General features: G+C 44.8%; 1 protein-coding gene across 1 annotated transcript in view; it reads left to right on the top strand.

The window, feature by feature from the left end:
• The window catches only part of BCL7C (BAF chromatin remodeling complex subunit BCL7C), a 38,435-nt gene extending 34,521 nt beyond the window's left edge, over positions 1-3,914 (top strand). Inside the window, exon 8 of the transcript XR_012493192.2 lies at positions 1-3,914. The gene's annotated coding sequence lies outside the window, so the exon portion shown is untranslated.
• The last annotated feature ends 7,319 nt before the right edge of the window (positions 3,915-11,233 follow it).

Below are 11,233 nucleotides of genomic sequence, written 5' to 3'. Positions count from 1 at the left end.
TGACAGAGGGGCTGTGGCCAGAAGGAGGAAGGGGTGTGGACAGAGAAAACCCAGATGCCCATCTCATAGTTCTTGTGATGAAAAGAGCGGTGAACTCAAAAGGCATTGCTTACTTGTGCACCCATGTTCACAGCAGCCGAAACGTGGAAACAACCCAAACGTCCATCAACAGATGAATGAATACACAAAATGGGGGTCTACACAGACAGTGGAATATGACTCAGCCTTTACAAAATATTCTGATACCTTCTACAACATGGATGAAACTCGAAAACATGCTAAGTGAAAGAAGCCAGTCACAAAAGGACAAACATTGTATGATTCCATTTACCTAGAATAGGCAAATTCATAGAGACAGAAAGTAGAATAGAGCTTACTAAGGGATGGTGGAAACAGGGATAGCAAGTTATTGCTTAATTGCGTTCAGAATTTCTGTTTGGGATGATGGAAAAATTCTCAAAATGGATGGTGGTAAAGGTTGCACAACATTGTGGATATATTTAATGCCACTGAATTGTGCAATTGAAAAAAGGTTAAGGCCGGCCTGGTGGTTCAGGTGGTTGGAGCTCCGTGCTCCTAACGCCGAAGGCTGCCAGTTCGATTCCCACATGGGCCAGTGGGCTCTCAACCACAAGGCTGCCTGTTTGACTCCTCAGCTCCCGGAAGGGATGGTGGGCTGTGTCCCCTGCAACTAACATTGAACACGGCACCTGGAGCTGAGGTGCTGCTGAGCTCCCAGATGGCTCAATTGGTTGGAGTGCGTCCTCTCAACCACAAGGTTGCCGGTTCGACTCCCACAAGGGATGGTGGGCTGCGCCCCTTGCAACTAACAACAGCAACTGGACCTAGAGCTAAGCTGCGCCCTCCACAACTAAGATTGAAAGGACAACAATTTGACTTGGAAAAGGCCCTGGAAGTACACACTGTTCCCCAATAAAGTCCCGTTCCCCTTCCCCAATAACATCTTTAAAAAAAAGATTAAAATTGTGTACTAGTTAGGGTTCTCCAGAGAAACAGAACCAATGGAATATATATATGCAATTATGGGAGGGGAGATGTCTAGACCCAGGAGAACCAAGGGTGTAAGTTACAGTCTACGTGTAAGAACAAAGGAAGGAGAACCAACACCCCAGCTCAACAAGGCTCAAGCAGAGAGAATTCTTTCTTACTTTGTTATTCTATTCAGGTTCAGCATATTGGACGAGGCTCACGGTGGGTAGGGTACTCTGCTTTGTTCAGTCCACTAACTCAAATTTACTCTCATCTGGAAGCACTCCCATCGACACACCCAGAAATAATGTTTAACCGAATATCTGGGCACCCCATGGCCCAGTCAAGTTGATGTATAATATTAACCATCACAAATGGTAAATTGTATGTATATTTTACCACAGTAAAAAAACAAAGGACAACGTGACTTGGAACTGAGCTGCGCCCTACACAACTAGATTGAAAACAACAACTTGACGTGGAGCTGATGGGTCCTGGAAAAACACACTGTTCCCTAATATTCCCCAATAAAACAAACCCAAAAAAAGGCACTGGTTTAACTTCTACTTCTACCTCTGGTCAAAATGGAGTAGCTAGGACCATATTAGTCTCCTGCCCAAGAGAACAACATGCAAAATGACGCTTTTCAAGATGGGCCGGGGCGGACGGGTGGCTCAGTTGGTTAGAGCACGAGCTCTGGGCAACGGGGCTGCTGATTCGATTCCCACATGGGCCAGCGAGCTGCGCCCTCCGCAACTAGAATGAAGTCAATAAGCTGCCACTCAGCTCCTGGGTGGCCAGATGGCTCAGTTGGTTGGAGCGTGTCCTCTTAACCACAAGGTTGCCGTTTCGACTCCCGTAAGGGATGGTGGGCTGCGCCCCCTGCAACTAACAACGGCAACTGGACCTGGAGCTGAGCTGCGCCCTCCACAACTAAGACTGAAAGGACAACTTGACTTGGTAAAGTCCCAGAAGTACGCACTGTTCCCCAATAAAGTCCTGTTCCCTTTCCCCAATAAAATCTTTAAAAAAAAAAAAAAAAAAAAGAAAAGAATGGCCATAAGAAAATGAAGGCTAGTGATCCCTGAAAGATGGGAATAAAATGAGTCGCAAAATAGTCCCAGAGAGAGTTTCCAGGATGCAGCACAAGAAGGAGATGTGAAGTAGAGTGTGGCAGACCCTGAGTTGAGAAGATAGAGATCAAAGTCCAGGGAGACCAAGGCAGTTAGAGTTCACAGGACAGACTACCAGAGAGGAGAAACGTGTACAGAGAGAAGACTCGACAGAGTTGAAAAAGATCTCCCAGACATTCCGTGCTCATGGATTGGAAGAATCAACACAGTTAAAATGGCCACATTACCCAAAGCAATATACGGATTTAATGCAATCCCCATCAAAATCCCAATGGCATTTTTAAAAGAAATAGAACAAAAAATCATCAGATTTGTATAGAACCACAAAAGACCCCGAATAGCCAAAGCAATCCTAAGAAAAAAGAACAATACTGGAGGTATCGCACTCCCTGACTTCAGCTTGTACTACAGGGTAACAGTAATCATGGTATTGGCAGAAAAACAGACACATAGACCAATGGAATAGAATTGAGAACCCAGAAATAAAACCACATAAATATGGACAGATAATTTTTGACAAAGAAGCAAAAAACATACAATGAAGAAAAAACAGCCTCTTCAATAAATGGTGCTGGCAGAATTGGAAAGCCACACGCAAAAGAATGAAACTGGACTGCTATCTGTCACCATGTACCAAAATTAATTCAAAATGGATCAAAGACTTAAACATAAGACCTGACACAATAAACTGCATAGAAGAAAACATAGGTACTAAACTTATGGATCTTGGGTTCAAAGAGCATTTTATGAATTTGACTCCTCCAAAGGCAAGGGAAGTAAAAGCTAAAATAAGTGAATGGGACTAGATCAAACTTAAAAGCTTCTGCACAGCAAAAGAAGCCGTAGACAAAATAAAGAGGCAACCAACTGAATGGGAGAAGATTTTTGCAAACAGTGCCTTCGATAAGGGGCTAATATCCAAAATATACAAGGAACTCATGCAACTCAACGACAAAAAAACAAACAACCCAATTGAAAAATGGGCAGAGGACCTGAAGAGACATTTCTCCAAAGAGGACATACAAATGGCAAATAGACATATGGAAAAATGCTCAACATCACTAATCATCAGAGAAATGCAAATAAAAAACACAATGAGATATCACCTCACCCAGTTAGAATGGCTATCATCAACAAGACAAATAGTAACAAGTGTTGGAGAGGCTGTGGAGAAAAAGGAACCCTCATACACTGTTGGTGGGAATGCAGACTGGTGCAGCCGTTATGGAAGGCAGTGTGGAGGTTCCTGAAAAAATTACGAATAGAATTGCCATATGACCCAGCAATCCCTCTCCTGGGTATCTACCCAAAAAATCTGAAAACATTTAGAGATAAAGACACGTGTGCGCCAATGTTCATTGCAGCTTAGTTTACGGTGGCCAAGACATGGAAACAACCAAAATGTCCTTCGATAGCTGAATGGATAAAGAAGTTGTGGTATATGTACACAATGGAATACTATTCGGCAGAAAAGAAAAAATAGGACCATTTGCGACAACATGGATGGATCTTGAGAGTATAATGCTAAGCGAAATAAGTCAGACAGAAAAAGCAGAGAACCATATGATTTCACTGATATGTGGTATATAAACCAAAAACAACAAAAGAACAAGACAAACAAATGAGAAAGAGAAACTCATAGACACAGACAATAGTTAATGGTTACCAGAGGGTAAGGAGGGAGGGGGGTGGTAGATGAGGGTAAGGGGATCAAATATATGGTGATGGAAGGAGAACTGACTCTGGGTGGTGAACACACAATGGGATTTATAGATGATATAATACAGAACTGTACACCTGAAATCTAACTTTACTAATAATTGTCACCCCAATAAACTTTAATTTAAAAAATTAATTAAAAAAAGAAAAAGATTTCCCTTGAGTATTGAGTGCATGAGTGTGAGGAAAGTACCTGACACCCGGGAAGGAGCCACGTGAAAGGATTAGATGGCGTCGTGCCCGGCATTCGTGCACAGCAGTGAGAGGCCCTGCCTCCCCCATCCAGACTGAAAACACTCATCCTTCACGAGGGAGTTGGCAGAGGACCCAAGAAGGTCTTACCTCAGTCACAGGGAATAATTAGCCCTAGACGGAGCACTGCTCAGGACCTAACAAATCATCTAGATTTGTTAGAAGTAACATCTAAAGGAGTCAGACTATCACCAAGCAGTCTAACTACACTCTAGCTCAAAGAGCAGCATTTATATGAATAAAAAGCTATCCGACAGCCAATCAGGCAACATTCACAATGTCTGACATTCAATAAGACATTACAGTTATGTAAAGGGCAGGAACATATGACCCATAGTGAGAATAATCAATGGAAGGTGACCCAGATCGGAGATTTTAGAATTAGCAGAGAATGGCATTAAAACAGTAATTATAACTGAATTACTATGTTCAAAAAGTTAAATAGAGACATGAAAGATATAAAAAATGTCAAACTACTAGAGGGAAAACTACAAAATCTGCGATGAAAAATACACTGCATGGCATTGACACCAGAAGAAATGATTAGTGAACCTGAAGGCAATAGAAACTATTCAAAATAAAACACACGGAGAGAGAAAAAACAAAACAAAAGCATCAGTGAGCTATGGGACAACTTCAGGTGGCTTAATATATGGGTAATTAAAGTCCCAGAAGAAGGGTTGGGAACAGAAACAAATATATGAAAATATAGTGGCTGAAAATGTTCCAACTTAAAGAAAACTACAAACGCTTAAATTCAAGAAGCTCAACACAGAAGAAGCTACGTGGAGACGGGGAGGAGGGGTGGAGACGTGAAACAGGCTAGTTCCAAAACTCCATGTGGCGGGAGAAACTCGGGTGGGATATCTCGACCACAGAGGTTCCCCCCGGAGGAGCGATGGACCCCGTCCCCCAAACCGCCCTCCTCAGAATACTGGGAATGGGAATATGAGCCCCCACAACATCTGGCTGGGAAAAACAGTGGGGATGGCGCCCGTCTGAGTGGGGCGGCGGCGGGAAACGCAGGCGTCCTCTTAAACGGCCCACGTGCGCACTCGCTCACCCGCAGGCACTCACCTTGGGCTCCAGCGGTGGGGCAGTGCCTCTGGGGTATTGGAGACATATGGGGGGGGGGGTGCAGACTGAGGTGGGTGGCTTCAGGCGAGGGTTGGAGGAAAGGAACCATTTTCCCTGTGTGGGCTCCTCACACAGCCAAGCAGCCGGCAGGCAGGCGCCATCTTTCCCGTGTTGAGCCCGCCCCCTACACTTCTGGCCAAATTGGAATCTGATTGGCCTGGTGAGCTCCACTTGCTCCACCCTGCTGACTCACTGAGACCCCGCCACAGCCAGCTCTATACCACTTGAGGCTTTATCCGCGGCAGAACCTTCTGGGAGCTAGTAACCAGCCCCGGGCCAGAGTGTCCCGGCATTTCGCAGAGCTGCACCAGACCCGGTACTGGTGGCAGACATCCTCAGTTCACAGCGTGACCTCTCCCATGGGCCTCCAGGTCCAGTACAGGCAGCGACTAACTGTGGATTGCTTTATAGTTTTTATCAGGTAGCCCCCGACTGGTCACAGGCAGTGAGGGACCTGGACTTGCACCAGAGCCGCTCCCAAGAGGCCCCAGAACCAACATACTTGGAGGTTGCTTCAGACCACAGCAGAGCACTGTCCAATTAGCCCTACAAGTGGCACATACAAAGGGCGGTCTCAACAGGCACCAGAGCCCACTGGGGTGAATCCCACTCAGTAGGATAAACCCCCTGCACAGCAGCCCATAAGCTGCGGGCATGGCCAAACCCCACAACCAGTCAGTCTGAGGATCAATCCCACCCACTGATGTGCCAATAGCAATCAAGGCTCAGATATAACAACCCACACAAGGGACACTTCTGGAGCATGCAGAGCAGGTGACCAAGGAGACTGTGCCACTGGACCCCACAGGGCACCTATTACATATGGCCACCTGGCCAACACTGGGACAGTAGCATATCTACCTAATAGATAGAAATAAAGAGAAAGGCAGGCAAAATGAAGAAACAAAGAAATACATCCCAAATGAAAGACCAGGAAAAAACTCCAGAAAAAGAACTAAACAAAATGGAGGCAAGCAACCTACCAGAGACAGAATTCAAAACAATGGTTATAAGGATGCTCAAGGAAGTTAGTGAGACTCCAACAAAGAGATAGCAAACATAAAAAAGGTCATAGAAACCATAAAAAAGAACCAGTCAGAAGTGAAGAATACAATAACTGAAATGACGAATGCACTAGAAGGAATAACCAGCAGACTAGATGAAACAGAAGATGGAATCAGCGATTTGGAAGACAAGGTAGCAGAAAACATTTAATCAGAACAGCAAAAGGAAAAAGAATTTTAAAAAATGAAGATATTTAAAAAAAAAAAAAAGAAGAAGATATTTTAAGAGCCCTCTGGGACAACATCAAACATAACAACATTCGCATCATAGGGGTACCAAAGAAGAGAGAAAGCAAGGGATTGAGAACTCTATTTAAAGAAATACTGACTGAAAACTTTTCTAACCTAGCAAAGGAAGTAAACATACAAGCCCAGGAAGTGCAGAGAGTCCCAAACAAGATGAACCCAAACAGACCCGCAACAAGACACATTACAATTAGGATGGCAAAGGTTAAAGACAAAGAGAGAATCCCAAAAGCAGCAAGAGAAAGGCAATTAGTAACTTATAAGGGAGCCCCATAAGATTGTCAGCTGATTTCTCAAGAGAAACTCTGCAGGCCAGAAGGGAGTGGCAGGAAATATTAAAAGTGATAAAAAGCAAAGACCTACAACCAAGATTACTCTACCCAGCAAGGCTATCATTTAGAATCGAAGGACAGATAAAGAAGTTTCCAGAGAAGAAAAAGCTAAAGGAGTTCATCATCACAAAACCAGTATTACAAAGAATGTTAGAGGGACTTCTTTAAGATGAAAAAAAAAAAAAAAGATAAAAAATATGAATAATAAAATGGCAATAGCTATTATCTATCAACAATTACTTCAAATGTAAATGGATTAAATGCTCCACTCAGAAGACATAGGAAGGCTGAATGGATAAAAATACAAAACCCTTACATATGAGGTCTGACAATTAAGTTCATGAACTTGTTGCAACAGTGTTGCTAACCTTTTCTGATATCAGATGGATTTTTCATTATGAATTTGTACCACCTGGACAAACAGTTAACCAAGTTTACTATTTGGAAGTGCTGAAAAGGTTGTGTGAAAAAGTTAGATGACCTAAACTTTTCACCAACAATTCACCGCTCTTGCATCATGACAATGCACCAGCTCACACGGCACTGTCTGCGAGGGAGTTTTTAGCCAGGAAACAAATAACTGTATTGGAACACCCTCCCTACTCACCTGTTCTGGCCCCCACTGACTTCTTTCTTTACCCAAAGATAAAGGAAATATTGAAAGGAAGACATCTTGATGACATTCAAGACATCAAGGGTAATACGACGACAGCTCTGATGGCCATTCCAGAAAAAGAGTTCCAAAATTGCTTTGAAGGGTGGACTAGGTGCTGGCGTTGGTGCACAGCTTCCCAAAGGGAGTCCTTCAAAGGTGACCGTAATGATATTCAGCAATGAGGTGTGTAGCACTTTTTCTAGGGTGAGTTCATGAACTTAATTGACTGACTTAATATGCTGCCTCTGAGAGACTCATTTCAGATCGAAAGACACAGAAAGAGTGTAAAGGGATGGAAAAGATATTTCACTAAAATGGAAATGGAAAAAAAATCAGGTGTAGCAATACTTATACCAGACAAAATAGATTTTAAAACAAAGGCTATAACAAGAGACAAAAAAGGACCCAATAATCCCACTTCTGTGTATTTATCCAAAGAAACCCAAAATGCTACTTCGAGGGGATCTGTGCATCCATATGTTCACTGCAGGATTGTTTACAATGGCCAAGATGTGGAGGCAGCCTGGGTGTCCGTCAATGGATGAATGGATAAAGACGAGGTGGTACATATATACAATGAAATATTGCTTGGCCGTGGAAGGGAATGGGTTCTTGCTATCTGTGGTGACATGGATGGACCTGGAGGGTATTGTGCTGAGTGGAGTGTGTCAGACAGAGAAAGACAGATGCAATGTGATTTCACTTATATGTGGAATCTAAGAACAAAATAAACAAACAAAACAGGAACAGACTCATAGACACAGAGAACATTTTGATGGTTGCCAGATGGGAGTGGAGTTAAGAGGGTAGGTGAAAAATGGGAAGGGATTAAGAAGTGCAAATTGGTTGTCACCCAGCATTTATGGGGATGTTGGGTGTGGCATAAGGAACATAGTCAATAACACTGTAATTATTAATACTATGTATGGTGTCAGATGGGTACAAGATTTATCGGGGTGATAGATGGAATGGGGTTTGGGGGACAGGGTGAAAAAGGTGAAGGCATTAAAAAGTACAAATAGGTAGTTACGAAATAGCCATGGAAACATAAAGTAAAGCATAAGGAATATAGTCAATAATATGGTAATAACTATGTATAGTGCCAGGTGGGTACTAGACTAGTCAGGGGGATCACTTCTTAAATTATATAAATGTCTAACCACTATGCTGTACACCTGAAATTAACACAAAATAATACTGACTGTTGACTGTTTGAAAAATTAAAAAAGGGGGAAAGGTTGCGTCGGTGGTTTAGACTGAAAAGATTTCCCAAGTGATTCTGATGGGACCCCACATCCTTCATTAGAGCATCACTGGGGTAGCTCGTCACCCTCACAGAGATGAGATACCTTCCTGACTCTTGGCTAAGTTACCAAACCCTGTTATGTGTTTTGGTCACACTGGTGCTTCACTAATTGAAACATTCCACTTATATCAGTAAATATTGATTTCCCCATGACCCCAAGGGGGCTCCACCCCTGGGCTTTTCTACCTCATTTGATGGCAACTCCTCTTTCAGTTGCTCAGTTCAAAAAACTTAGAGTGATTCTCAACTCCTGTCTTTAAATCATACCCAATTTCCAATCTCTTGGGAAATCCTGTAAGCCCTTCCTTCAGAACATATCCAGGATCTGACCACTTTTCCCCACTTCAGGACAAACTACCACCATCTCCTACACACTATGGCATGCATTATTGCAATAACCTAGCAGGCCTCCCAACATCTATCCTCGACCCCCCCCCCCCACTAGTTCTCAACACAGCAGCCAGCACGGTTATTTTAAAACGTAAGTCAGGTAAAAATAAATAAATAAACAATATAAAATAAAATGTAAGTCAGATACTGGGGCTCTTCTTCTCAAACCCTGCAATGGCTCCCTATTTCAGAATAATAGCCAAGCATACAAGACCGTATAAGACCTGCACTCCCGCTCCCGGGACTCATTTCCTACCACTCTCCCCGCGCTCACGAAGCTCTGGCCACCGCCACTCTCTTCTCCCTCTGTCCTTCAGTGACATCGGTCAGCTGTGCCTCTGCCTGGAACACTCTGCTCCCAGATAGCTCACTGATGACCACCTTGCCTCCTCCAGTGTTTTGTTCAGTTCTCACTGGTTTCTCGCCTGGCCATCTATTTAATGATGCAACCTGCTCCCTTTCACCTCACTCTTCCCCCCCACCCCGCCCCCTAGCCTTGTCCCATCTTCTAACACAGGACTGTATTATCTCTTCTTGTGAAAACACAAGCTTCCAAGAAGGCAGGACTGTTGTTCACGGAGCCCAAACATTTACAACCCTGTCTGACACACAGCAGGCGCTCAATAAATGCTCAACGTAAACATGAAATGCCTGTATTCTCGCAATACGACTGTCAAAAAAATGTAACTAACGACATCCGATGGTGGGACCCAGGAGTTCCTGCTCTCACTACCTTCACCCATACCTAAGACGGTCGTTAGTTTGAACTGGAAACACCAAATTTTCTGTCCACCAAAGTCCTTTCTCTGCTCCGCTTCTCAAAAACATGCTAACCCCGCCTCCCGGTGGCCAACGTGAGCGAGGTTGCCTTTCCCTCAGCACGAGGGTGACGCCAGTGAGTGTATTGACTCATCCAACCAACCAATCAAAGTCTCCGTCCTTTTTACCCTTTAAAGAACTTCGCTTCTCATCTGCTGTGCCAAGAGGGGCGGGACGCAGCAAATCTAGCACGTGGAAGGTACGCTAAGGCCAGTTGCCTAGGTCACCGCGCAGCGTTGTCTCGGCCCCGAGGAAAGTGGGCGGGGCGGGGTCGCGGACACCCCGCCCCCGTCAAGGCGTGGCCTGGGATTGGCTCGCTGCTGCCGGGAGGAACCTCAAAGGCGGGACGCCTGAGCCTGGCCCGGGTAATCGCACTGGCCCGCCGTAGGGGGAGATGCCTCTGATCCCGGGGACCTCTGCGACCACACATTCCCCGATTATTCGTACAGGCTGCGGTGCGAGCCTGGAGGTCTGGACCCAGGTCGAGTAAATTCGAGAAACGTCAGCCCTGGGCCCGCACTGGTCTAAGCCCCTGTTAGAAGAGAGACTGGACTCAACAGGTGATCTCCCTCTGACAGGCCCCATTCTTCATGGAAGTCCCGGGCTTCTCTGGGCTTCGGCTTCCTCGAGTGTAAACGGTTAGGAATGGGGAAGCCGGGAACTGGCCCTGCCGATGGCACTTGCTGTGGGGTCTTGGGCAAGTCACGTCCTATTTTTAGGCTTCGTTCATCTCAGTGTGAAGGGATTGGACTAGATGTCCTGTCTGTTCCCTTCTAGTTCTTCCTAACTGTGAAACAGCCTTGATAATACCTGTGACGCTTCCTTGTAAATGTACACTTTAAGTAAGTGATATGTATAGTACGTGAATTTTATCTCAACAAAACTGTTACCACAAAGGGGACATACAAAAACCAAACCAAAAGTGTGTTTCCATCCTCTCACTTGCGGGCGATATGGGCGGCAGTTCCGGGCCACCTGCCCCTGCAGACGCTTAGCCTGTGACCCCTGGGGTAGCCCACCTTCTTCTCTGACCACTACCTTACACTCTGCCTGGATCCATGTAACTGAAGGAAGCACTAGTTCCCCTGCTCCTGTTCACTTGCTCCAGCTGCCACTTCATTTCTTGGCTACTATGCATGGAATTGGAATAAAGAATGGAAGGACAGACAGGGAAGAACAGAGGTGAGTCT

Source organism: Rhinolophus sinicus, chromosome 10 (assembly GCF_057876585.1).
Source record: "Rhinolophus sinicus isolate RSI-liver-muscle chromosome 10, RSI-T2T, whole genome shotgun sequence".
Classification (NCBI taxonomy): domain Eukaryota; kingdom Metazoa; phylum Chordata; class Mammalia; order Chiroptera; family Rhinolophidae; genus Rhinolophus; species Rhinolophus sinicus.
Note: the sequence above shows the minus strand (reverse complement) of the source record. Positions and strands in the feature narration are given on the sequence as shown.